The sequence below is a fragment of the Hippopotamus amphibius genome, chromosome 3 (genome assembly GCF_030028045.1).
Source record: "Hippopotamus amphibius kiboko isolate mHipAmp2 chromosome 3, mHipAmp2.hap2, whole genome shotgun sequence".
Classification (NCBI taxonomy): Eukaryota; Metazoa; Chordata; class Mammalia; order Artiodactyla; family Hippopotamidae; genus Hippopotamus; species Hippopotamus amphibius.
This window is the reverse complement of record NC_080188.1, coordinates 74,104,870-74,131,470: the sequence shown is the minus strand read 5'-3', so window position 1 is coordinate 74,131,470 and position 26,601 is coordinate 74,104,870. Positions and strand designations below refer to the sequence as shown.

General features: G+C 38.8%; 1 protein-coding gene and 1 pseudogene across 9 annotated transcripts in view; both read left to right on the top strand.

Annotated features, from left to right (window-relative positions):
- Positions 1-26,601, top strand: part of INPP4B (inositol polyphosphate-4-phosphatase type II B) — a 746,563-nt gene that overhangs the window by 506,768 nt on the left and 213,194 nt on the right. The window lies entirely within an intron of this gene.
- On the top strand, positions 5,247-5,844 carry LOC130847979 (60S ribosomal protein L5-like; annotated as a pseudogene).

Below are 26,601 nucleotides of genomic sequence, written 5' to 3'. Positions count from 1 at the left end.
AAATCCACAATTCTCTAAATTGCGTAATGGCAGAGAGGTCCATTTAACCTTTGATCTGGACATAACAGTTTTATTATCTGCAGAATGGATGCTTTCTTGAAACCCAAGTTCTGGCTTTAATCATGCTGACACCAGATTTGGCATCTTATCAAATGGCAGACACCAGCAAGAGACATAGGGAAAGTATTTGTTTGGTTGAAATAGACAGCATTCCGATAAAGTTGGGAAAAACCTAAAATTTGTTTTGACTTGAAATTTAAGCCATATAACATTGAAATCAGGACAGAAATTCATAAAAGTGACACAGAGTGTCAATTGCTTTTAGAGTTTACCGATGCATTTTATTGCCGAATCTGTCATAAACTGTCTACAGAAGTAAATTCAAGTGATGTTTCTCAGGACTGAACCATGAAAAGGAGGGGAGACATCAAAAACAGAAGGAGGGCTGTTTGCTTCTGAGACTGATTTTGTTCTTATATGTAACTGTGTTAATGTCATTTAGGAACAAGACTGCCTAAAATAATCAAGAGGCTCTAACATGAGCCACTTTGTAATAACTATTAAAATGACATTAATTTATTATAAAATCAGAGAATGCAAAGTATACAAATATCATGGGCTTAGGACAGTAGAGAAATAGAAAGAGTACACGATTTAGAGACATGCCTGAGCCCAAATCCTGGCTTTTTTATTCCCAGCAGGATGGTTGATTACTCTGAGACTCAGTTTATTTTTCTGTGAAATGGGGATGACAGCAGTGCCCATCTCACAGCCTCAGCTCACATGAGCTACTAATATGAAATGTTTGTAATAGTTCCTGACGCATAGTAAGTGCTCAATAAATGTTGGCTGTGATTTTTATTATTTTGTTCTTTTATTGATTAGCTTCTCTAGTTTTAGGTGTTTTGATGTTGTTTTTGTTGTTCCCAGGTGAGAATTAGACAGATGGTACCCAACCCATCTGAAAAAGCACCTGATGCAAAGCAGGTGCACATCACCTGCACCTGTTATTAAAATCACCACCATCAGCATCAGTATTATTATTCCTCATTTCCTCCAACTAGACTGTCTTTCATTTATAATTTAAGTGGCTCAGAAGTGGTATAGGCTGCATTTTTCTTTATGTTCCTAATTTATTTTCATGAGGTGGGAGGTATGACCATGGAAACCAATTAGCACTTCCTTAGTTTGCATTATTCAAAAGATGTCGTATTTGTCAGATTGCAAATTAGAGTTTTCAGTCACTGAAGAGACAACGCGTACTTAGGGTACACCTCAATAGCTCCTCAATTTGTAGAGAAAAGCCTGAACTTTTCCCTCTTTTAAAATGCAAATCACATAAAGTTAATATCTGTACACAAAGACCTACCTGCTTAAGAAGTTTGAGAGCTAATTTAGCTTTGAAGATAATTTGCAGGAATGATTAGGCCTGCAAGGAATTATATTTGACCTGAAAATTTTGTATTGGATTTGCCCATAGTTACCAAAGTCACTTTCATCTTTATCACCCTCTATTTCTGTGGCTCTGGACACATTTATATCTGCTTTTTCCAAAGAGTGTTATTTGAAACACCGGTATCCCTTCAGTTACTAGTATATGTTCTTTGAATGAAGGAGTTTTATGTCAAGCAAGTTTGAAAATGTTATGTTAAAAGTGAAGAGAGTGACCTTCTTGTAGGATTTCTCAGATCCTTCATTAGTCCTCAAGTCCTTCTGGGACTCTCAGAAACAATGTTGCCTACAGCTTTTCCCTAACTAATTTGAACCCAAGAAGCTTTCTTTATGGGACACCTATTAACAGCTTATCAGACACTGTGTTCCAAGAAGAACAGCTGCATAGTTGAGAAAATGCTAATATGGGACAATATAAACAACCAAGTATTTTCCAGAGAAATATATGAGGGACTCTATGTACTCATCCACTTTTCCCCACCACAAGCATTTTCTCTAACACACGCCTCTGTAGACAGACCTGTGGTCTTTTCCAAGTGAACCCTCGCTCCTACACCCACACCTTGCACCTCTACACATTCTGCCCCTATCCACGTGCAGTTACCCCTGCCTTTTGTCTCCCATCCCCACCCCCTGTCCACAGGCATTGCCAACGCTGTGACATTTTACACCCATGCCATGGCCTATACAGACACCGATTTGTGAAATTTGTACAGAATGTGTGGAAAGGGGAAAGGAATGACAAAATACATGCTCTCTCTTTTATAGTCATTGACAGATTCCTTCTGAGCTTGCATAAGTGGATGCACATTTATTTTCACAATTACCTAATATTATAAATACCCCAAACTGAATTTAGGTCTTCTCCTGAAAGTTCTGTCTTTTGGTACTTGTCCTTCCTTGGTTAAACTCAGAACCATTAGGTACCCTAACTGTAGTCCAAGTTAGAAATCTCAGCGTCCATTTTCAACTCATCTTTTCTATAGTTCTCATCTGATCTCATCTAAAGCTCTTTTTCTGCCTTAAATTTATATGTCTTCCTGTCCCTGCACCCAAATGAACATGAACATGAAAATAAGTGTGCAAAAACCTCAGCCAAGAGATGCAAGATAGTAAGTCTGCTTTTTCAGCTCCATCTGCAACCACACACATAACCCTTGACACTGATCACCACTTCCTTTGTCATTTATAGTGGCTTATGTGCACATAACACTGTCTTAAGGTGGAGCCAGAGTTTGTGTATTTCTTTGGAAACCACTCTTCTCAGGGTTTTGAGCTCAGTTTCAACTTCAGCAAGCAAGAGAACAATGTCTGTATGTGTAGATAGTGCTCCTAAGATTCTTCCCCACACTGATGTCCTATTACTTTCCCTCCATCTTTTGTTATCCCTTGCCTGGGGTGGTCTTACGCATCAGAAGTCTCTAGTATTCACCATGTTCATTCTTATTAGGAACTGAGAGGCAATAGTCTCCAGGCATGTTAGGGAAAGGGCTAGTCACCATCCCCTACCCAGGCTCCTCAATTTCTTAAGACCAAATTGACCATTTTCCTATCATCAAGCTTTTGAAGAAGCAGGTCAGAACTCATTGTTTCTGCTCCAGCTAACATAGGCTTAATCATCACTGTAAGCTCACTAATCTTAACTGTGTTCCTAGTGAGGTTTGGCTTTGCCTTTCTATTTACATGCTGTCTGTTTTACTTAATATATATGAGTGAGCTGTGCTGGAGGTAGTATCTTGGAGGAACTATAGAAAGTTACCTGCACCTTAACAATGTATTCTGCTCATAACATGCTCTAGCTTAGGATTCTCTACCCTCCCCCATTAAGTGAAATTCACTGATGTCTGTTGTTCTGTGGTATAACATGGTGCCTCATAGCAAAAGTGTGGTTGAATGAAATGGTTTTCAGTAAGATTTCAGAAAGGTAAAGAACTGAGTCAGGAAAAGGAAAACAAGTACAATTTTCTAAAGAAAGATAGGAAAACTAGAAAATACACAGTCATATCATAACAGATTTTAAGAAGGCTGAAGGATGAAATCAAAGATAAAAAGATGTAGAATAAGAGGGAGGAAAGAAGAGAACAGACGTTTATTTTGCTTCGCTTAATTACTTTTAATACCAATATAAGCACATTGTTTTTCTCAAGGCTGTGCCACAGTAGGGGTTGGTTGCTTTTAGCAATGGGGCCCAGCCTGTTGGTGACCCATTGGGTCCCTTGATCAATGTACTCAAGCTTATTAGAGTTTGATAGGAAATGTTAGGTAATTACAGATTCGCCTTTTTACCTTGTGTGGCACTGGTGAGTTTATTATATTATGGGACAGTTTACCATCTTACAGGGAAAGTAGGTTTAAAAATCAATTGAAATCATTGAATGCAGGTTTAATTAGACCTGATCTAAGTGCTACTCGGCATATATTACATTATAAGCAAGTGAAATGACCAGTTTTGCTTGTAGCTACATGCTGTATGTGGCTTCTTTCTGATGTTCAGATGTGTACATTGGAAAGTAAACAAACACATTCCTTTAGAACTTAATATAAAAATTGATTGCTAAAAACAAATTCAGGGTGCTGTAATAAACTTGATCTAATCCTCATCCATCCATTGAAGACCAGAGCAGATAACTTGAATTTTATTTTATTTTATCTTCCCTAACATCGATGCAGTCTCTCAAATTCAAAGCAGGTTTAAAAGTTTCATTCCTAAGCTTAGAAATGGTATATAGTGGGGATTAATTTTCGCTTATCTAGAGTCAAATTGAAGATTTTCCAGGGACCTACACAGTAAGTAGGAGAAAGAGTCTCTAACAGTTTTGGGGTTTCCTTGTTTGTTGAGCAGACTGCCTACTAACAATTTCTAGGCTATGGAGACTTACCTCTAGTACTAGTAATCATGAATTGCTTCTATGACCAAGTGATATGGCCTTTCACGCACTTTAAGGGTTGGCCTGTGATTGTAACACTGGGAAGTTAGAGTTCCATTGCTGTCACTGGGAGATAACTACTTTGCCTAAATTTGTTCATCTGACTACTAAAGATAATAATGCCACTGAGATGAGCTTAAATTATGGATTCATAAGGCATATTTTGAGAAAAGAATCCCTTTATACTTTAGTAGGAAAAAAAGGTTTTCTCCCTCTTTCTTTCATGCCATCTCTTCCCTTGAACCCTCACTAGTTCTTGAAACAAATACTATACTAACTTCTAAAGTTTGAGGTTCTGAGAGTGTTACAGACTGAATATTTGTTTCCCCAAAATGTATCTGTTGAGGCTCTAAACCCCACTGTGATGTTATTTGGAGATGGAGTCTGGGAAATAATTGGGGTTAGATGAGGTCATGAGGGTGGGGCCTTCATGATGGGATTAGTCCCCTTGTAAGAAGAGCCACCAGAGAGCTTGCTCCCTCCCTGCCATCAGAGGACACAGGGAGAAGGCAGCTGTCTGCAAGTCAGAAAGAGGTTGCTCACCAGAATCCAGCCATGCTGGCATCCTGATCATGGGCTTCCAGCCTCCAAAACTGTGAGAAAATATGTTTCCATTGTTTAAGCCATCCAGACTATGGTATTTTATAACAGCCTAGCAGACCAAGACAAACAGTTATTAGATTCTGATAGAATTCTATGAGTAGACTTTAAAATCATATTCCTCTTACATTGACTGTGTTTTCTTGTTGTTTGCGGTGAGAGTTAAATTATAAAAGTTACCACCATTGCTGCACATTTGTGGTAAACCACATACACAGGTCTCTGCTTCACAGAATGGGATATACTTGGAAATGCTTAGCAATCCAGGATAAAAATCAATACAGTACACTCAAATATGGGATGCTAGTTCACATAACCAGCAGAGAGATCATTTCTCAGATTGCTTATGCCTATACTGAAGAGGCTCTGTTAGTCTGTGCAGCTGATACTCATGAACTTACAGAGTATAGTGTGAAGGTATTTTGTATTTGGATTCAGTTTACACAGGAACTGCCAGTGGAAATAAAGTTTGGGGGGCTCGTAAGAGAGCTGTGGAAAGAAGCTTTTCCATCCTTCATAGAACCAAACTATTCCCTGGTTATGGGTCAGAAAACAAGGAATTCAAGGCATAAGTACTTTGGAAGCACATCATGGATCAAAACATTGCTGATTATATATGGAAGGGAGGTGGTGATGCTTACAAGAAATGATTCACTCAGCACACAAAGAAGGTAACTCCAGACACAGAGGAGATGTGCAAGAAAGTTCGTGCTGCTGGATGAGAGGATCCAATCTATGAGAAGACACCTAAGAAAAAAGTTAAAAAGAAGACGTGGAATTATCCCAAAATGCCTCTTGCTCGGAAGATTAGGTAGCTCAGAAAACAAGTTTCCTCCAAGCTTTGCAATGGGCTAGTGAGCATTGAACCAAAACACCACAATCCTATGAAGATTTTTCAGATAAACCACACTCAACTTATTGACAAAGAAGCTAAAAATAAATACATTTAAAAGTTACCACAATTTCATCTTTTGGTTTTCAGAAATAAATTTTTAGAAAAAATCAGATGTGGGCTTCTGGTTCCTTCTCTTCTTTGACAGATGTCAGCATGGCTGTTGACTTGTAAGGTGGCCATAAGTCTTTCACTTGACCTCTCTGGGCTTCAGTTTCTACAGAATGAATTGGATGATACGTAGCTTTACTTTCTGTTTTAGCATTCTCTGATTTTATTCAATCTTTTTTTTTTTAAGTACAAAAGTTTTTAATGTTTCTTAAAAGATAGAGGAAGGAAAAGCATAGCTCCAGGGGATTTTACCTGTACATTAAGCAAGAGCACCTAAATTACTACTATATAACAATAAAATAATGTTGTGGTTTTATTATGGGGAATTTTTTTTAATTTTTTAATTTTTTTATATTTTACAATAAACTGCATATATTTAGAGTGTACAATTTGATATCCCAATCTCCCAATTCATTCCCCCCCACAACCCTCCCCGCTTTCCCCACTTGGTATCCGTATGTTCTCTACATCTCTGTCTCTATTTTTGCCTTGCAAACCAGTTGATTTGTACCATTTTTCTATAGCCTGCATATATGTGTTAATATACAATATTTGCTTTTCTCTTTCTGACTTACTTCACTCTGTATGACGGTCTCTAGGTTCATCCATGTCTCTAAAAATGTCCCCGTTTCATTGCGAATGTTGGTGTGTTTAATGTTGTCCCAGAGGTCTCTTAGGCTGTCTTCAGTTCTTTTCATTCTTTTTTCTTTATTCTTTTCTGCATCAGTGATTATCACCATTCTGTCTTCCAGCTCACTTATTCGTCCTTCTGCCTCAGTTAATCTGCTATTAGTTCCTTCTAGTGTATTTTTCATTTCAATTATTGTGTTGCATATCTCTGTTTGTTTGTTCTTTAATTCTTCTAGGTCTTTGGTAAACTTTTCTTGCAACTTTTCCATCTTTGCCTCCAGTCTTTTTTCAAAGTCCTGGATCATCTTCACCATCATTATTCTGAATTCTTTTTCCGGAAGAGTGCCTATCTCCTCTTCATTTAGTTGTTTTTCTGGTGTTTTATCTTGTCCCTTCATCTTGTACAAAGTCTTTTGCCTTTTCATTTTCTCTGTCTTTCTGTGGCTGTGATTTTCAGTTCCACAAGATGAAATAGTGCTGATACTGCTTGATTCTGCTGTTTGCCCTCCTGTGGAGGAAGCTGTCTAGGAGGCTTGTGGGTGCTTCCTGATGGGAGGGACTGATGGTGGGTTGGGCTGGGTGGGTGGAGCTCAGTAAAACTTTAATCTGATTTGGTGGGTGGAGCTCAGTGACACTTTAATCTGCTTATCTGCCAATGGGTGGGACTGTGTTCCCACCCTGGTGGTCGTTTGGCCTGAGGCGACCCAGCACTGGAGCTTACAGGCTCTTTGGTGGAGCTAGTGGTGGACTCTGGAAGGGCTCATGCCAATGAGCACTTCTTGGAACCCCTGCTGCCAGTACCCCATCTCCTTGATGAGCCACAACTGCCCCCCACCTCTGCAGGCAACCCTCCAACACCAGCAGGTAGGTCTGGTTCAGTCTCCTATGGGGTCACTGCTCCTTCCCCCTGAGTCCTGGTGAGCACACTTTTTTGTGTGCCCTCCAAGAGTGGAGTCTCCATTTCCCCCAGTCCTGTGGAGGACCTGCAATCAAATCCTGCTGGCTTTCAAAGTCTGATTCTCTGGGGATTCCTCCTCCGGTTGCTGGACCCTCAGGTTAGAAAGCCTGACGTGGGGCTCAGAACCCTCAGGACTTCTGCAGTGTAACTGTTCTCCAGCTTGTGAGTCACCCAGCCAACATTTATGGGATTTGATTTTAACGTGATTGCGCCCCTCCTACCATCTCATTGTGGCTTCTCCTTTGTCTCTGGATGTGGGGTGGTTTTTTTTGGTGAGTTCCAGTGTCTTTCTGTCGATGGTTGTTCAGCAGTTAGTTGTAATTCCAGTGCTCTTGCAAGATGGAGTGAGCACATGTCCTCCTACTCTGCCATCTTGATTCTTCCTCAGAGCAGACACGTCCGTGGAAACCAGTGCCCGGGTAGGAAAGGCTGAAGTGTAATTGATGAGTTGCAGGAGGCCCAGTGAGGACAAGTTTGAGTTAAACCTCGGAGGTGCCCACACTTCTGTGAGTGTTACCTGTAGGATCCCTGCTAGGTTGTCACAGTGAGGATCAGGGAAAAAGCCCCTCCTACTTCTGAGCCTATTCAATCTTAAAACTGAGTTCGGAGGAGTTTATCTTAGAATAAAAGAAAAAAATTTCTGTTTCCAAGGTTATTGAAAACTAGTGAAACATTTATTTGGAACACAAACTTCAATTCAGTTCTTAAATATTTACAAAAGGATATATAGCAGTCACTCCTGAATTGAACATTTTAATCCTATGACTTTTAATTTTTACTTTCTTTCTACTTGCTGTTAGCACATCAGCTTGCCAAATGCCAAAATCCATTTGTTTTCTTATGTGGATTTTTAAATAATGTGATAAATACCTTTTAACTTTTAGTATGTATACTTTCTTATAATCAAAAATCTTAAAATTATATTTTAAAAGGGAGATGTTCAGAGAACAAGTAATTGCTTTCTCATGTACTTTATGTTGAAAAGCTGGTACAGGACATTTGATTTATTCCTGCTGATATTCAGAATCTACTTAGCATGAATAAAAGCAGTATACTGTTTCCATACAGCAGGGTGTCTTGAACTTTGCTTTAATTACTTTTCTTCCTTTTAACAAAAAACAAAGTTCTGTAGAAATCTTTATTGTTCTATCTAGACTCCTTTAACTGTGAATCAGTCACACTTTGACCTCAAAAATAATTACCAGAGGATTTAGTATTGCATTGGTAAGACTGTTAGCAGAACAAGTGAAAATCAGAAAACGGGAAATTTCAGGTCTTTAGAGTATTTTAAAATTACTGCTGCCCTGTCTGCCTGTGGATATTTTGCCTAGCTAAACTGAGTTTCCTTATTGTAGAGTAACTATGACTCATTCTCAGGTGATTGGTCACCACGCAGAAGCCCTGGATTCCTAGGTCATCCTTCATCCACATGGCCACCCATCATCTTACCCATTTGTCCACTCCCTACTCTGGCCCTGGTGCCCTCTGCTCCCCAACTCTATTCTGATCCTTGAGCTTCCTCCTCAGCCCCATCCCCTATCCGCAGTGATTTCTCTTTATTTAACTGGAAGCCAGCTCTCTCCCCTGCAGCCCTGCCAAGTAGTTGCCCTTCATACCTGTTGTGGGATGAACAAGAAAACGGGACCTTCGTCATACAGCCACAGGGAAATAAATTCCACTAACAACCTGAATGAGCTAGGAAGTGCATTCTTCCCTAGAGTTTCTGTGTGGCAGTGCAGCTCAGCCTACATCTTGACTTCAGTCCTGTGAGACCCTGAGTAGGGGGTCTGGCCTGACTTCTGATCTGTAGAAACTGTGAGATAGTAAATGGGTGGTATTGTAAGTTACTAGATTTGTGGTCCTTCATTATGCAGCAATATAAAATTAATGCACACCACTCTGACTTAGTCTTCTAGTCTTCTCTCCCCACCTACCCAGCTTTAGCCATAGTGGGGCCTTTGCTCTTCCTTGAATATAAGGACCATGTTCCACTACAAGACCTTTGAACCATCTGATTCTTCTGCCTTAAAAGACCTTCCCCTAAGAAAGATGTATGGCTCACTTTTTTACTTCCTATAGGTATTTGTTCAAATGGCATCATATTAGAGAGGCCTTTCCTAATACATATACACATATAGTCATTGTGCATATACATATATAATATATATAGGCTATAATATGTTGTGTTGGCCGAAAAATTTGTTTGGGTTTTTCCATAAGATACTACTTTTTGGCCAACCCAATATATAGACTATGAAGTAGCGGTCCCAACCCAGCACTCACCTACCTTGCTTAGTTTTTCTCTGTGGGACTTATCATATTTGATGTATCATTTATTTGTTTACCATGAGAATTCAGCCTCCATGAGGACAGGGATATTTGTTTTGTTCTCTCTTGTATTTGTGTAATGGAACAGTGCTTCCAGCGTGGTAGGTGATTAATAAATGTTTGTGAGTAAGTTAATGTTTTTTGTTATTTTGACCTTATTTTTATATTTCTATGGATATTTATAGTTCTGGGAACTCTTTTTTCATTTAAAATGTTGTCATATTAAAGGAGAATAAAAACATCTTAAAAACCATATTAAAGGAGAATAAAAAAATCTTAAAAAACATATTATAACTTAATACCCAAAGATTTTAAAACAAATCTAAATGTAATTAAGCAGAAAAATATAGGCACTTAATAACTGCTTGGTTTCAGAGTACATGCCTCACTGTACAATTTAAAGCTTAGTGAATTTCTTACCACATAGGTTTGAAAGACATTATCCTCTAAGGTTATGTTCATACACTGAATAACTTTGATCTTTCTTTTTTTAAATTTTGATCTTTTAATTCTAACTTAAAAAAAAAACTCTTTGCATTATTTCCAACTATTAAGAAATTGACATAAAACCAAACAGCACAAAAAATAGAAGTATATACAGTTCAAAATTTGAATAGTAAATATTGACCCATCACTGATATTTAATAATAATTATTTAAGAATTAATTTCTCTAATCCTCCATGCCTGTTATCTTTGGAATGTTTTCATGGTGGCTTAGAATATTTTGATTCTTTTTTTTGACATTTGCAAACCATTCTTGTAAAGAGTTTCTGCTGTAAGAGCATGTCCATTTTTAATAAGAAATTTTTTTTTGCTTAGCTGTCTATCAAGATTGTTTATATTTGGTCTTAAAAATGTCTTAATTTTTTGCCTTTAAAAATGTCACCATTAAGGCAGGTTTCCCCAGCCGTCTACATATAACCTCCTATAATTCCTTTCTTGCTACTATTCGCTTCCTCTTCCAATGGTCTCCACTGAATATATATAGAGCTCTTTTCCTTTCAACATTTTTCTTTCTCTTAAAATTCCAAATAAAATGTAATAAAATAAATTAACAGAAAAAACCCCTAACAATAGTTTCTCCTGCAGGTCTAAATGTGAGTAAATTCAGACATGGGTGGTCAGTTGGTTTATCCCATGAATGAGTCATTGGCTTGGGAAACTCATTGCACGTTCTACAAGAGCATTTTTCCCTCCAGTCTCTGATGATATCCACACTACCCCCCCGCCCCCATTGTTCAGGTGGAACATTTTCCTCTCACATATGACATTTCTATGTGCAGATATTTTGAAAGTATAGAGCATGGGATAAATTGACGCTTTGACGCTACCATTACAAATCAGTGTTGCTAGAAATTAGAAGGTTTGTTCACATGGAAGGGAATAAACTTTTAGTCATTTAGTTTTGTATTCCCAGATTAAATGGCTATTAGTTATTCATTTATTATCATAGAAAATGGCTGTGTCTTTTCTCATTTATTCTATTTTATAAATGAACATTCAGTAAAATTGACTTTTTATTGTTGTACAGTTCTGTGAATTTTAACACGTATAGATTCTTGTAACCAGCGCCACAATCAGGATACAGAACTGTTCCATGACCGCAGAGAAATTCCCTCCAGCTGCCCCACCAATTCATTCCTCCACCCACACCAACCCCGACAACCACCATGTGTGTTCTCCATCACCATAGAGAATTGCTTTTTGAGAAAGTCATTTAATCATAGGGCATAGATCCTTCTGAGACCGCCTTCATTTATTCAGTCTAATGCCTTTGAAATTCATCAAGGTGTTATGCACATTAATTACAAGTTGTTTTTTTTTTAAATTACTGAGTTGTCGTATTCCCTGTTATGGTTGTACCACAGTTTGTTGAACCATTCATATGAAAGTATATTTTGGTTGTTTCCAGTTTTGAGTGATTATGAATGGAGCTGCTAAAATATTCACGTGTAGGTTTTTCCTGTGATCCTAAGTTTTCATTTCTTTAGGGTAAATACCTAGGATTGGAATTTCTGAGTCATGAGGTAAGTGTGTGTTGAACTCTATCAGAAACTGCTATGCTGTTTTTCCCACCATCAATATATGAGAGTTTCAGTGGCTCTGCATCCTCACCAGACATTCTGAGATATAGCGTGACATCTCATAGTGTTTTTAATTTTCATTTCCCTAATGGCCAGTGATGTTGAACAATTTTCCATGGGCTATTTGTTATCTACATATCCTCTTCTGAGTCACGTCTGTTTGACTTTGTTTGCCCATTTATTTATTATGTTATTTATTTTCTTGCTGTTGAGTTTTGAGGGCTCTTTATGTATTTGGGATGCAAGTTCTTTGTTAGAACAATTCATAAATGATTTCCAGTCAGTGGCTTGTCTTTTCATTCATGTAACAGTGTCTTTCACAAAGCAGAAGCTGTCAGTTTTGATGAAGTTCAGTTCATCAATTTTTTTTCTTCTTTAGATCATGCTTTTGGTATCATATTTAAGAACAATTTGATGAAGCCCAGTTTGTGAAGACTTTTCTTCTGTGTTTTTCTTTTAAAGTTTCCTTTTAAAGTTTTTATGATTTCTATTTGGGTCTGTGAACTATTTTAACTTTTGTTTCAGTTGTGAAGTTTAAGTAAAATTTCATTTTTTTCCCTAAATGGATGTCTAATTATTCCAGTAGCTTTTGTTGAAAGGACTACTCTTTTTCCATCACGTTGACTGTAACTTTGTCAGAAACAGCTGGACATATTGTCTCTGAATTCTGTTTCATTTATCAATGTATCTGTCCTTTTGTCAATACCACACACTTTTGATTACTACAGATTTACAGTAAGTCTCAAAAATCAATAGATGCAATTTCTCCATTCTTGTTCTCCTTTTTGAAAATTACTTGGGTCATTCTATTTACTCTCCTTTCTTTATAACTTTTTGAATTAACTGGTCAATATCTACAAAAAAGTCTTGCTGGAATTTTAATTGGTATTACCTTAAATCTGTAGGTCAACTTAGGAAGAATTGACATCTTTATAAAGTTGAGGCTTCCAATATATGAACACAGTATGTCTCACCATTTATTGAGACCTTTTGTGATTTCTTCCATCAACATTTATAGTTTTCAGCATACAGACCTTGTATATTTTTGCTAGATCTATGCCTAAATTATTTGTTTTGGACTTACTATAAATGATAAATATATATTTTTAAAAATTTTGAGTTTATAATTGTTAATTGCTACATTTTTTTTAAAATATTTTTATTTTTTTTGGGGGGGTACACCAGGTTCAATCATCTGTTTCCATACACACATCCCTGTACTGCCTCCCTTCCCCGACCCCCCCCCCTCGAGTCCCCCCCACCCTCCCTGCCCCAGTCCTCCAAGGCATCTTCCATCCTCGAGCTGGACTCCCTTTGTTATACAACAACTTCCCACTGACTATTTTACAGTTGGTAGTATATATATGTCTGTGCTACTCTCTCGCTTCGTCTCAGTTTCCCCTTCACCCCCCGCCCCCTCCCATACCTCGAGTTCTCCAGTCCATTCTCTGTATCTGCATCCTTATTCTTGTCACTGAGTTCATCAGTACCATTTTTAGATTCCGTATATGTGAGTTAGCATACAATATTTGTCCTTCTCTTTCTGACTTACTTCACTATATATGACAGATTGTAGTTCTATCCACCTCATTACATATAGCTCCATCTCATCCCTTTTTATAGCTGAGTAATATTCCATTGTATATATGTGCCACATCTTCTGTATCCATTCATTTGTTGATGGGCATTTCGGTTGCTTCCATGTCCTGGCTATTGTAAAGAGTGCTGCAATAAACATTATGGTACAAGTTTCTTTTGGGATTATGGTTTTCTTTGGGTATATGCCCAGGAGTGGGATGACTGGATCATATGGTAGTTCTATTTGTAGTTTTTTAAGGAACCTCCAAATTGTTTTCCATAGTGGCTGTACCAACTTACAGTCCCACCAACAGTGCAGGAGAGTTCCCTTTTCTCCACACCCTCTCCAACATTTGTGGTTTCCAGACTTTGTGATGATGGCCATTCTGATTGGTGTGAGGTGATACCTCATTGTGGCTTTGACTTGCATTTCTCTGATGATGAGTGATGTTGAGCATCTTTTCATGTGTTTGTTGGCCATCTGTATGTCTTCTTTGGAGAAGTGTCTATTTAGGTCTTCTGCCCATTTGTGGATTGGGTTATTTGCTTTTTTGGTATTAAGCTTCATGAGCTGCTTGTATATTTTGGAGGTTAATCCTTTGTCCGTTGTTTCATAGGCAATTATTTTTTCCCATTCGGAGGGTTGCCTTTTAGTCTTGCTTATGGTTTCTTTTGCTGTGCAACAGCTTTTAAGTTTCATGAGGTCCCATTCATTTATTCTTGATTTTATTTCCCTGATTCTAGGAGGTGGGTCAAAAAGGATGTTGCTTTGACGTATGTCATAGAGTGTTCTGCCTATGTTTTCCTCTAGGAGTTTTATAGTGTCTGGCCTTACATGTAGGTCTTTAATCCATTTGGAGTTTATTTTTGTGTATGGTGTTAGGAAGTGTTCTCATTTCATTCTTTGACATGTTGCTGTCCAATTTTCCCAGCACCACTTATTGAAGAGGCTGTCTTTTTTCCATTGTATACTCGTGCCTCCTTTGTCAAAGATAAGGTGTCCATATGTGTTTGGGCTTACTTCTGAGTTCTCTATTCTATTCCATTGATCTTCCTTTCTATTTTTGTGCCAGTACCATACTGTCTTGATCACTATGGCCTTGTAGTATAGTTTGAAGTCAGGAAGCCTGATTCCACCAACTCCATTTTTCCTTCTCAAGATTGCTTTGGCTATTCGGGGTCTTTTGCGTTTCCATACAAATCGTAAGATTTCTCGCTCTAGTTCTGTGAAAAATGCCATTGGTAATTTGATCGGGATTGCATTGAATCTGTAAATGGCTTTGGGTAGTACAGTCATTTTCACGATGTTGATTCTTCCAATCCAGGAACATTGTTATGTCCCTCCATCTGTTTGTGTCGTCTTTGATTTCTTTCAACAATGTCTTAAAGTTTTCTGCATACAGATCTTTTGCCTCCTTAGGCAGGTTTATTCCTAGGTATTTTATTCTTTTGGTTGCAATGGTGAATGGGAGAGTTTCCTTAATTTCTCTTTCTGCTCTTCCGTTGTTAGTGTATAGGAATGCAAGAGATTTCTGTGCATTCATTTTGTATCCTGCTACTTTACTAAACTCATCAATTAGTGCTAGCAGTTTTCTGGTAGAGTCTTTAGGGTTTTCTATATAGAATATCATGTCATCTGCAAAGAGTGACAATTTTACTTCTTCTTTTCCAATTTGGATTCTTTTAATTTCATTTATTTCTCTGATTGCTGTGGCTAAAACTTCCAAAACTATGTTGAATAATAGTGGTGAGAGTGGGCACCCTTGTCTTGTTCCTGTTCTTAGAGGGAATTCTTCCAGTTTTTCCCCATTGAGAACGATGTTGGCTTTTGGTTTGTCATATATGGCTTTTATTATGTTGAGGTAATTTCCTTCTATGCCCATTTTCTGGGGAGCTTTTATCATAAATGGATGTTGAACTTTGTCAAAAGCTTTTTCTGCATCTATTGAAATGATCATATGGTTTTTATCCTTCAATTTGTTGATATGATGGATCACGTTGATTGATTTGCGTATATTGAAGAATCCTTGCATCCCAGGGATAAACCCCACTTGATCATGGTGGATGATTTTTTTAATGTGCTGTTGCAGTCTGTTAGCGAGTATTTTGTTGAGGATTTTTGCATCTATATTCATCAGTGATATTGGTCTGTAGTTTTCTTTTTTTGTGACATCTTTGCCTGGTTTTGGTATCAGGGTGATGGTAGCCTCGTAGAATGAGTTTGGGAGTGCTCCGCCTTCTGCAATATTTTGGAAGAGTTTGAGAAGGATAGGTGTTAACTCTTCTCGAAATGTTTGATACAATTCTCCCATGAACCCATCTGGCCCTGGGCTTTTGTGTGTTGGGAGATTTTTAATCACTGCCTCAATTTCCGTACTTGTGATTGGTCTGTTTCATGGTTTCTATTTCTTCCTGGTTCAGTCTTGGAAGATTGTATTTTTCTAAGAATGTATCCATTTCTTCCAGGTTATCCAATTGATTGGCATATAGTTGCTTGTAGTAGTCTCTCATGATCTTTTGTATTTCTGAGGTGTCCGTTGTGACTTCTCCTTTTTCGTTTCTAATTCTGTTGATTTGCATCTTCTCCCTTTTTTTCTTGATGAGTCTGGCTAATGGTTTATCAATTTTGTTAATCTTCTCAAAGAACCAGCTTTTAGTTTTATTTATTTTTCTTATGGTTTCTTTACTTTCCTTTTCATTTATTTCTGCTCTGATCTTTATGATTTCTTTCCTTCTGCTCACTTTGGGGTTTCTTTGTTCTTCTTTCTCTAGTTGTTTTAGGTGTAAGGTTAGGTTGTTTATTCGATACTTTTCTTGTTTCTTCAGGTAGGACTGTATTGCTATAAACTTCCCTCTTAGAACTGCTTTTGCTGCGTCCCATAGGTTTTGGGTTGTTGTGTTTTCGTTGTCATTTGTTTCTAGATATTTTTTGATTTCCTCTTTGATTTCTGTAGTGATTCCTTGGTTGTTTAAGAGTGAATTGTTTAGCCTCCATGTGTTTGTATTTTTTGCAGTTTTTTTCCTGTAATTGATATCTAGTCTCATGGCGTTGTGGTCTGAGAAGATGCTTGATATGATTTCAATTTTCATGAATTTGCTGAGGTTTGATTTGTGACCCAAGATGTGATCTATCCTGGAAAATGTTCCGTGTGCACGTGAGAAGAAAGTGTAGTCTGTCGTTTTTGGATGGAATGTCCTATAAATATCAATGAAGTTGAGATGGTCTAATGTGTCATTTAAAGCTTGTGTGTACTTATTTATTTTTTGTTTGGATGATCTGTCCATTGATGTAAGTGGGGTGTTCAAGTCTCCCACTATAATTGTGTTCCTGTCGATGTCCCCTTTTATAGCTGTTAGCATTTGCCTTATGTATTGAGGTGCTCCTATATTGGGGGCATAGATATTTACCATTGTGATATGTTCTTCTTGAATGGATCCCTTGATCATTATGTAGTGTCCTTCCTTGTCTCTTGTAATAGTCTTTACTTTCAAGTCTAATTTGTCTGATATGAGTATTGCGACTCCAGCTTTCTTTTGACTTCCATTTGCATGGAATATCTTTTTCCATCCCTTTGCTTTCAGTCTATATGTATCCCTTGGTCTGAAGTGGGTTTCTTGTAGGCAGCATATAGAAGGGTCTTGTTTTTGGATCCATTCAGCCAGTCTGTGTCTTTTGGTTGGAGCATTTAATCCATTTACATTTAAAGTGATTATTGACATGTGTGTTCCAATTACCATTTTCTTCATTGTTTTGGGTTTGTATTTGTAGGTGTTTTTCTTTTCTTGTGTTTCCTACTTAGAGAAGTTCCTTTAGCATTTGTTGTAAGGCTGGTTTGGTGGTGCTGAATTCTCTTAACTTTTGCTTGTTTGTAAAGCTTTTGATTTCTCCCTCAAATCTGAATGAGATTCTTGCTGGGTAGAGTATTCTTGGCTGTAGGTTTCTCTCTTTCAGGACTTTCAGTATATCCTGCCATTCCCTTCTGGCCTGCAGAGTTTCTGTAGAAAGGTCAGCTGTTATCCTGATGGGTTTTCCCTTATATGTTGTTTGTTGCTTTTCTCTTGCTGCTTTTAATATTTTTTCTTTGTGTTTAATTGTCGTTAGTTTGATTAATATGTGTCTTGGTGTATTTCTCCTTGGGTTTATTCTGTATGGGACTGTCTGTGCTTCTTGGACTTGGTTCATTATTTCCTTTCCCATGTTGGGGAAGTTTTCCACTAGAACCTCTTCAAAGATTTTCTCAGACCCTTTCTTGTTTTCTTCTTCTTCTGGGATGCCTATAATTCGAATGTTGGTACGTTTAAGGTTATCACTGAGGTCTCTGAGACTGTCTTCTAATCTTTTTATTCTTTTTTCTTTTTCCTGCTCTGTGGCAGTTATTTCCCCCATTCTGTCTTCCAACTCACTTATTCGTTCTTCTGCCTCAGTTATTCTGCTGGTTATAGCATCTAGAGTATTTTTAATTTCAGTTATTTTGTTATCCATTGCTGTTTGTTTTTCTGAGTTCTTATGAACTGTTTCTTGTACTTTCTCTATTTTGTTATCGAGATTTTGTATCATTTTTACTATCATGACTCTAAATTCTTTTTCAGGCATTTTTCCTATTTCCTCTTCATTTATTTGGTCTTGTGGGTTTTTTTCCTGCTCCTTTGCCTGCATGGTGTTTCTTTGTTTCCTCATGATTGTCCAAACTTTTGGGGTTGCTTGTCCTGGCGATAGAGGTGTTTATAGAAGACTGTCCAAGCCTCAGACTAATGTCCAAGTATTGGATTAAATGAATATTAAGTCTAGGAAACACATACATGTATAAGACACACAATTACTGAATCCGTTAGGACATAAGGCTCTAGAAAGACCTGACAGAACCCCAGTGTGCTATCAGATATTCAAAGAGAAACCCAGCAGAAATTGACAAGTGAAACAGAACAAATCAGAAGCAAAAGCAAAAGCAAACAAACAACAAATAACACCCTACACATACAAACATCAATCCAGGGAGATTTTGTACGCTAGGATCAAATATAGAAAAGAGCTGGGGTACCACCAGAGAGAATGGAGATTCTCAGAATGTAATTAGACAACTGTACTAAGAAGTAAGATAAAGACAAAAGCCTAATATTAAATACCAAGGCAGTGCATCATCTGGAGAATAGAGCAAGGAGTCTGAGCAGACCGATAGTGTTGCTTATAAGTATGTTAAGATAAAATAAACTTAAAAAGGCTGGAAGAAAGGGGAACAGAAGAGCGTAATGTGGTTGGAAATATGCAAATAAAAAGAAAGGAATAGAAATGTATAAAAGATAGGGATGAAAGGAAAGTATGAGAGATGTTTTGTCCGTACTACGAAAAACTTAGCTAGATATAGAAGTATATAAAAAGGCAAAAAAAAAAAGAATAAAAAATATCATTAAAAAATTATGTTATAAAACTTGTAGATCTCTTAGGGCTAAGATCGTATTTAATAAATCAAAAAAAAAAAAAAAAAACAAAAAAAAAAAAAGAGAGAGAGAGAAAGAAAAAAAAAAAATCCAGAACTGATCCCAGAATGGACCAGTTCAATAGGTATTGATACTACTATTTCTGTTTCCTTAGCGTCTCAGCTGTAAGTGTCCTTCTCCTTGCCTTGGGTTTTTTTTTTGCGTTATTCTGTGACCAGCAGAGGTTCCTTTATTGTTCGTCTGTAAGCGTCGGTGTGTGGGGAGGGAGAGTGTACAATAGTGGCTCCTTCTCCTGGGAGTGAGTGAGCAGTGGCGCACTGTTGTTTCAGTCAGGCTTGGAGGTGCCTGTTGCAGAGGGCGCTGGTGGCTCAGGCGTAAATAGAAAGTCTTAGAGTTGGGCCTCTCTTGGGTTTTTTTTCTTTTTGATGCTGTTTTTTTTTTTTTTTTTTTTTTTCTCTCCGCAGCCTCCCTGCTGCTGGCGTTGCAAGGGGTTTTAATCTAGCCCCGCCCGAGCGCCTGAGGGTGCTTGTTATCCCTGAGCGCCTTAGGTGGCCCGCAGGGCATCTCTCCACTGCCTGTTGCAGAGGCTCTGAAAGAGAGGGAGAGAGGCTATGTGCGCGGCTCCTCCCCCCGCCCGTGAGCCTGCAGCCTCCAGCCGCCATCATGGCCGGGCAGCTCTCAGGGACGGGCACTCCTCTCCGCGGACCTCCTCCCTCCTGTCCTCTCGGTCCGTCACCCTACCGGCAACAATGTTTCTCACCCTGAACCAGCTCTCCGGTTCCCACGCTCCCGCTCCCGGACCCTCCGTTCAGCCGCGGATCGATGTCTGGGTCCGGGAACGCTGAGCTGCGCTGCGGACCCTCCGTATGTTTCTCACTCCCTCCCGTCTGCCACAGCTCCGCCGCTTCACCCTCTTTGAGCCGTGGTAGATGCCTGCCTACCGGCTATGTCAGGCTCCCCGCAGCCCTTTCTGGTGTGCGAGGCCGTCTGCTGGTGTTCAGCTGGTTCTCTGTGGGAATGACTGCGTCCTTCTGTGCATTCACAATGCATCTGTGGAGAGGGATGCACTCCACGTCTCTCTACTTCGCCGCCATCTTTTCTCTCCTTAATTGCTACATTTTTATATGCTGACCTTGTGTCTTGTAAAACTTTGTATTTTCAATATCATTCTGTTTTCAGAACTTTCCTAGTGTTATTTGTACCTGTCCTTTGAGTTTGTCACCCAGGTGACAGTCTGGGACCTGGGGGTGGTGTAGTCCATAGATTATTTCTCAGAGTGTGTGATATGGGAATAAGGTCCCATGCATGCACAGCTTGAGGTAAGTTCAAAAACAACATTAAGAAGTCCCTTCCTGAGCTTCTTCCTCTCTACACTCTCTCTGACACATTCCCATTTCCTGTGGCTTCCCTGGAAGGGAAGGATCAAAAGGCCCTCCATCCAGAAAGCTGGGGTTTGATTTTCCCTTCTCTGCCATGCAACTGCACCCTCTTCTTGAGCCAAGAGGTAGGAGAGCAGAGAGAGATAAAAAGTAAAGGGCGTTCATCCCATCCCTTTGGGATCACAGCTCCAGTCAAAGAGGAAACTTTCTCTTCCTCCTAATTTTAGGCTCCTGTACTTCCTCCTAACTGCCACTTTTGTTGTTGCCACCACTGGATTGCTTAGGGGCTGAGACCCAAGAGAGTGAAAAAAAGAAAACTAATTTTATCATTCTTCTCAGTGCTAGGAGACCTCTTTTCTGTTCTTTGAGCCCAAACTAGAGAGCTTCTTCTGAAGCTTTCTTTGTCTATTCCATGACCATCTCTGGGCTTGGGGCTGTGTTGAGTCTAGATCATGAGATATGAGAGGGGGGAAAATGGTAAACTAATTGCTCATTCAGTGGTATTTAAAATTCTGATCTTCTTTCCCAGTATGCCCGGCCCTGTTTACTTTGTGTCCTTCAATAGCTGCTCTGTGCATTCTTCCAGGTTATATAGCTTCATCCAGTGGGTGCAAGAGAGTAGAATGTACTTCTGCCGTCTTTCTTGCAACATCTTACCCATCAAAGGGCAGATGATGGTGACCTGTTAACTTGAATGTTGCCTGTGAGGGGCACTTACAAGATGCCAAGTTGTTTTCTCACCTTGCTGATAGGGTATATCTATATTTAAAGAGATAGATATTTCTTACATTTCAAGAGATAGTTTAACTATTTAGGGGGCTGGAAACGTCCTCTAGCCGTGTGCCCAAGAAGAGGAGAGGAGACTAAGATTTGCAGTCTTTGCCCTGTTTTAAATGTCTATCACCCTCCTGAATTCAATAGGGGTGGCCATGTAACTGAGCTGTGACCGGTGGATTGTAAACAGAGGAAAGCCTACACTTATGAGTCTGTTCAATAAGAGTTCCTCCATGCTTTTCTCTCCTTCTGCTGTTTGGAGACCTTAGATGCCATGAGGTGAATGTGGCAAAGCCTTTGTCACCCTGGCTCCTCAGATCACTGAATAGATGACCTACATTTTTCACTATAGTTAATTTGAAAGTTGCCAAGGGAGTAGATCTTAAAAGTTCTCATCACAAGGAAAAAATTTTTTGTAGCTATGTGTGATGACAAATGTTAACTAGACTTATTGTGATGATCATTTCGCAACATACACAAATATACAAGGGTGAGTCAAAAATTATCTGCACTCTGGCTGTAGAATTTATTTTAATTAATTTTTAGAAAGGACAAATACATCATTTTTTGACATAATCTCCTTGCTTTTCAATACACTTTGCCTGTCTGTCAACAAGCTTTTGTATTCCCTCATTAAAAAATGTTTTAGGCTGAGCTGTGAGCCATGAATGCACCACTGTCTTCACTTCTTCATCAGAAGTGAATCTTCCTTGTGTAGGGCTGCTTTCAGGGGACCAAACAGGTGAAAGTCCAATGGAGCAAGATCAGAACTATAGGGAGGACGCTTTAACACCTCAAAAAGAACTTTTTGCAGAGTGTCGACGTGTGGGCAGAAGTGTGCGAACATGGATTGTCATGCAAGATGACAACACCCGTAGATAGCAGTCCTCTGCGTTTAATCCGAAGTTTAGGCTTCAGCTCTTCAGTAAACATCTCTATCTGTTCATACACACTTCTTCATGCGACAAAACACTTTCTCCATACTGCCCACAAATTCTTCGATAAATAACAGCATCAGGTACACCCTCAGACCACAAAAAACAAGTCACTGCACACTGCTCTTCTTTCGTGCAAATCATAGGTGGGGCATCCATTTTTACTCGTACCCCATTTACAAATGAACTGAGGTAACATATTCACACCTGCACTGCAGTGACTGGGAAACAGTAGCCTTAAACAGAAAGCACTGATAAGACAGTGCAGCCAACAGAAGTTTTGATATAACTGGAGTGCAGATAATTTTTGACTCACCCTCATAGAATCACCATGCTGTATACCTGAAACTAATGTACTACTATATGACAATTATACTTCAATAGAAATGTATATTTGAAAAAAATAGTTTATACTTTACATTTAGCATTTAATCAAGTTCCAAATGCAACTCACTATATATATATTTAGCAGAGTCATGAGGAGGGAAAGATTTATTTAGCTTATTTGTATTGAGGCATTTACTCATATTTTAGTACTGTTTGCAGCACCAAAGAGGAATCTACAAGCCAATTAGTCTGAAAAACTGATAGTCAGTGTATCTATGATGTGCTCTTCGAACTTTGTGACTCAGATGGTATAACATTTGTACTCATTACCATACACAAAAGCATTTTTTTTTTTTTCTGGCTCTACCATGTGGCTTGTGGGATCTTAGTTCCCCGACCAGGGATTGAACCTGGCCCTGGCAGTGAGAGCACGGAGTCCTGACTATTGGACAGCCAGGGAATTCCCACAAAAACATTTTTATATTTAAACTTAAGATCTTTTACTTTTGGACACATAAATCTTGTGAGATAAGTAGGATGGTTTACTACCTTCATATTTTATAGCTTGTAAACCTTAATAGAGGCTGAATTGCCTGCTTATGATCACATAGTTGTTTACTATAAACAGCCAATACCAGGGACTTCCCTGGTGGTCCAGTAGTTAAGAATGCGCCTTCCAATGCAGGAGATGCGGGTTCGATCCCTGGTCAGGGAACTAAGATCCCACATGCTGCGGAGAAACTAAGCTTGCATGCCGTAAGTGTGGAGCCCATGTGCTCTGGAGCTTGAGCTCTACAACCAGAGAGAAGTCCATAAGCTGCAATGAAAGATCCCACATGCTGTAACTAAGACCTGACACAGCCAAAAATAATAAATAAATAAATAAATATTGAAAAAAAAGAGCCAACAGAACTTTGTCACTAAAAGTTCACTGTGCTTTCCACTAAACCATACTCCATTATTTACTGGTGTGTGATGACATGGATCTGTTTGAACCAAAAATACTGATCTGTCCATAACCCTGGACAAGTCTTGAAAGACAGTCTGTATTTCAAACGCTGGGTAGGCATTGGGCAATGTCTAAGGAATTTTGACAGGGGAAATGAAATGAAATAGTAACAGCAGGTCTTTGAGAAGAAAACCTGACATGGACAGGGTGGAAGAGAAAGATTCTGGAGGATGGGAAGTAGGTTCTTTGAGTATAATGAAAGAAAGTTGGTAAAACTAAAATGGTGAAAAACTGAAAGCATTCCCTCTAAGAACAAGAACAAGACAAGGGTGCCCACTCTCACCATTATTATTCAACATAGTTTTGGAAGTTTTAGCCACAGCAATCAGAGAAGAAATGAAATAAAAGGAATCCAAATTGGAAAAGAAGAAATAAAATTGTCACTCTTTGCAGATGACATGATATTATACATAGAAAACCCTAAAGACTCTACCAGGAAACTGCTAGCACTAATCGATGAATTTAGTAAAGTAGCAGGGTATAAAATTAATGCGCAGAAATTTCTTGCATTCCTATACACTAACAACGAAAGAGTAGAAAGAGAAATTAAGGAAACTCTCCCATTTACCACTGCAACAAAAAGAATAAAATACCTAGGAATAAACTTTCCTAAGGAGGCAAAAGACCTGTACGCAGAAAAGGATAAGACACTGATGAAAGATGTTAAAGATGATACAAACAGATGGAGGGACATACCATGTTTTTGGATTGGAAGAATCAATATTGTGAAAATGACTATCTTACCCAAAGCAATTTACAGGTGCAACGCAATCCCTATCAAATTACCAATGGCATTTTTCACAGAACTAGAACAAGAAATCTTACAGTTTGTATGGAAACCCAAAAGACCCCGAGTAGCCAAGACAATCTTGAGAAGGAAAGACAGGATTGGTGGAATTAGGCTTCCTGACTTGAAACTATACTACAAGGCCACAGTGATCAAGACAGTATGGTACTGGCACAAAAATAGAAAGGAAGATCAATGGAAGAGAATAGAGAGCCCAGAGGTAAACCCACACACATATAGGCACCTTATCTTTGACAAAGGAGCAAGAATATACAATGGAAAAAAGACAGCCTCTTCAATAAGTGGTGCTGGGAAAATTGGACAGCTACATATAAAAGAATGAAATTAGAACACTTCCTAACACCATACACAAAAATAAACTTGAAATGGATTAAAGACCTAAATGTAAGGCCAGACACTATAAAACTCCTAGAGGAGAACATAGGCAGAATACTCTATGACATACATGAAAGCAAGATACTTTTTGACCCACCTCCTAGAATAATGGAAATAAAATCAGGAATAAACAAATGGGACTTAATGAAACTTCAAAGCTTTTGCACAGCGAAAGAAACCATAAACAAGACAAGAAGACAGCCCTCAGGATGGGAGAAAATACTTGCCAATGAAGCAACGGATAAAGGATTAATCTCCAAAATATACAAGCAGCTCACGCAGCTTAATACCAAAAAAGCAAATAACCCAATCCACAAATGGGCGGAAGACCTAAATTGACATTTCTCCAAAGAAGACATGCAGATGGCTCACAAACACATGAAAAAGTGCTCAATATCACTAATCATTAGAGAAATGCAAGTCAAAGCCACAATGAGGTATCACCTCACACCGGTCAGAATAGCCATCATCAGAATATCTAGAAACAATAAATGCTGAATAGGGTGTGGAGAAAAGGGAACTCTCCTGCAGTGTTGGTGGGAAATGTAAGCTGGTGGAGCCACCATGGAAAACAGTTTGGAGGTTCCTTAGAAAACTAAAAATGGAACTACCATATGACCCAGCAATCCCACTACTGGGCATATACTCAGAAAAAACCATAATCCAAAAAGAAACATGTACCATAATGTTCATTGCAGCACTATTTACAATAGCCAGGACATGGAAGCAACCTAAATGTCCATGAACAGATGAATGGATCAAGAAGATGTGGCACATGTATACAATGGAATATTACTCAGCCATAAAAAGGAATGAAATTGAACTATATATAATGAGGTGGATAGACCTAGAGTCTGTCATACAGAGCAAAGTAAGTCAGAAAGAGAAAAACAAATACTATACGCTAACTCATATATATGGAATCTGAAGAAATGGTACTGATGAACCCAGTGGCAGGGCAAGAGTGGAGATGCAGATGTAGAGAATGGACTTGAGGACACGGGGCTGGGGTGGGGGGTGGGGGGCGAAGGGGAAGCTGGGACGAAGTGAGAGAGTAGCATAGACATATTTACATTACCAGCTGTAAAATAGATAGGTAGTGGGAAGTTGCTGTATAACAAGGGGAAATCAACTCGATGATGGATGATGCCTTAGAGGACCAGGACAGGGAAGGTGGGAGGGAGTCGTGGGAGGGAGGGGATATGGGGATATATGTATAAATACAGCTGATTCACTTCGGTGTACCTCAAAAACTGGCACAACAGTGTAAAGCAATTATATTGCAATAAAGAGCTTAAAAAAAAACTAATTGGGATGTTGCCATTGGGAAGGGACACATGTAAATGGCATTGTAGAGGAAGACTCAGTAAGGCTTAGTGACTTATTGGATGATAGGGACAAGGCATTGGTAGAAATGCAATATTCCATGGTCTTGGTCTTTGGAGAATGGTATACTTCTGATGTGAGTTGGGGTGTGGGCAAAGGACACATTAGATTTCGATACACTACCAAATGTAAAATAGATAGCTAGTGGGTTGTTGCTGCATTAACATAGGGAAATAAACTTGATGATGGGTGATGACTTAGAGGGCCAAGATGGGGAGGGTGGGAGGGAGTCTTAGGTGAGAGGGGATAGTGGGGATATATGTATAAATACAGCTGATTCACTTCGGTGTACCTCAAAAACTGGCACAACAGTGTAAAGCAATAATATTCCAATAAAGAGCTTTAAAAAAATGAAAAAAAGAATCTAAAATTATATCAGGACAAAAGGAATTTGGAGTTCTGGAATAGGAAATCAGGTCAGAGTAGGAAATACAAAATTGTGGTAGAGCCTCAAAGATGGGATAATTGAATCCCATAATAATGGATGGAATTTCTGAAGACAAGTTTATAATGAGAAAAGAGGAGAAAACAAAGGACTAAAGCCTAGAGTGTATAAGCTATAATATTAAGAACTACTGAAAAGTTTTATTTGAGTGTTAGTTTGAAAGTAG